Below are 2,291 nucleotides of genomic sequence, written 5' to 3' on the forward strand. Positions count from 1 at the left end.
ATATAATGTACAAATGTATTATGAAAAAAATTTGTAATCCAGTTACAACCAGCTAGTAATTACAGCTGAAGATTGATGCACATACATACATGCACACACACATACAAACACAAACGTGTAAAAATAACTGTTTCTACAGTTTACTAGAATGAAACTAGTGAAAAAATATGGTGGGAAAAGGTTTGTTTGTGTTTTTTTTTCAAACATAATTACTGAAATTTTGTATTTTAAAAATAGAGAAACTCAATAAGATATTTTAAAAAAAAAAAGTTGTGGGTTCTAGAATTTATAAATTTGAGTAAGAAAATATTACTGTCCTATACATACAGAGGTGAGTCAATAAATAGGTAGTATGTCTTATGACATAAATACATACATACATAGGTATGTATATACATAGACACAAACACACTTGGAAGTGAATGTAATCTTCATGGGGGCTTATGCTTGGGCTACCTTGTAGACTACAACATACTGAAATTGTCACATTCTATCATTCAAAATTTTCAGTGGAAATATTTGCTATGTCTTTTATGCTTTAATTTGGTTGGCCCTTTTTGCCTCAAAGTTAAAATTGTCAGTGTCTATGTTAGAAAGGAAAGTATTTTAAATACAGAATCAATTTTAGTTGGGCAATAAACAATATATATTCTAGTTGGTATAAGATTTTAACAGAAACAAAACAGTCAACTAATCTATGTGGGATTATATATATGTATAAAAAAAAAAAATTTTTTTTTTTAAATGAAAAGAAGATAGGGTTTCCCTGAATTTTTAGCATCACAGACAATTTGGAAACTTATGACATGATCAATGCAATAAGACAAAAAGAGATGATACTATGCTTGAGTCTGACTTATTCATCAAACAACGAAGAAACCCAAACTACAGCCATCCATTCTGTTGTAATGTGGTAAGAACACATAGCAAATGGTTTGAAGTATTTTGAGTAGCAGACAGAAAGTGACAAGTTAAATATAATTATCAGTTGGTAGTCCAGATATTGTGTACATGACATGATTATTCTTCTCACAAATTAATACATATCCACAATGTAATTATAAAATCCTGGTTCTTTATCAACCCACCCGCATAAGTATACATACATACATATTTTTATATATACATATATATAGATAGATATTCTGTAAGAAGCCTGCAAAACTTTAAGTTGCATAGAGCCAAATCAAACTGTTTTGAATAATAACATATATATATATGTTTATATATACATATTTATATACATATATATATGTTTACATGAATGTATATATATATACATATTTATATGTATGTATATATGTGTGTACATATACATATAAATGTAGATACACACACACACACACACATACATATACATATATATATATATATATATATATATATATATATATATATATATATATATATATGATGGGGCACCCAAAAGAAACTGGAATTTTGCAATCTTATTTTATTCACCTAATTTTATATGTTTACTCATTTATCTCCTTGAAAGCATTCTCCATTTGAAGCAATGCCTCAGTCCAGGCATGTTTTCCGCTATACGAAGCATTGCTGGAACTCTTGTGAAGAGATGTCTTTTACCGCCGCCATTATATTTTTCTTCCCCTCTTCTACATCTGCAAATTCCATAGCATCAGTTCTCCTCACCAGTGATGACCTTTGAAAAAATGTCCAGATCAACTTCCAGCTGTTCTTTCAGTTCACGACACACGTTCAGTCATGACTGCTTTTGATCTTCCATGAGCAAGCGAAGCACAAATTTTGCTGCAACTTTTTTCATTCACAATTACTCACTCGAAATTCGTTGGCAGGAGCTCCAGGATACTCCAGTCATATCAACAAGTTCGTCAATTGTTTAGTGACGGCCCTCCAAGATCACTTCATGAATTTTCCTGATGCTTTCATTCGTCCGGGAGGTTCACAGTCATCCTGAACAAGGTTGGTCTTCAAGCAACAAGTAACCATCCCTGAAGCATGGAAACCACCCGTAAACTTGTGTTTTGCTCATGGCAATGTCCTTGTAAGCTGTCTCAGCCACTGTTTTCCCCAGCAGGAAACAGAATTACATGGAAGTGCACTGTTCCTTCATTTCAGCCATTGCAAAAATCAAGCACTGCAAAACAAAGACACACCATGTGGCAGTATGGTCTAATTGGATGCCACCAGTCAACAGACTGATGCCTGAGGGTCACAAGTGGCTTCTAGCAGCAGAAACCTGAACTACAACACGTTTGTCCCACAGAGAATGTTTCCGGTTACTTTTGGGTACCCCTTCATATATATAT

The sequence above is a fragment of the Octopus bimaculoides genome, chromosome 1 (genome assembly GCF_001194135.2).
Source record: "Octopus bimaculoides isolate UCB-OBI-ISO-001 chromosome 1, ASM119413v2, whole genome shotgun sequence".
In the NCBI taxonomy this organism is placed as follows: domain Eukaryota; kingdom Metazoa; phylum Mollusca; class Cephalopoda; order Octopoda; family Octopodidae; genus Octopus; species Octopus bimaculoides.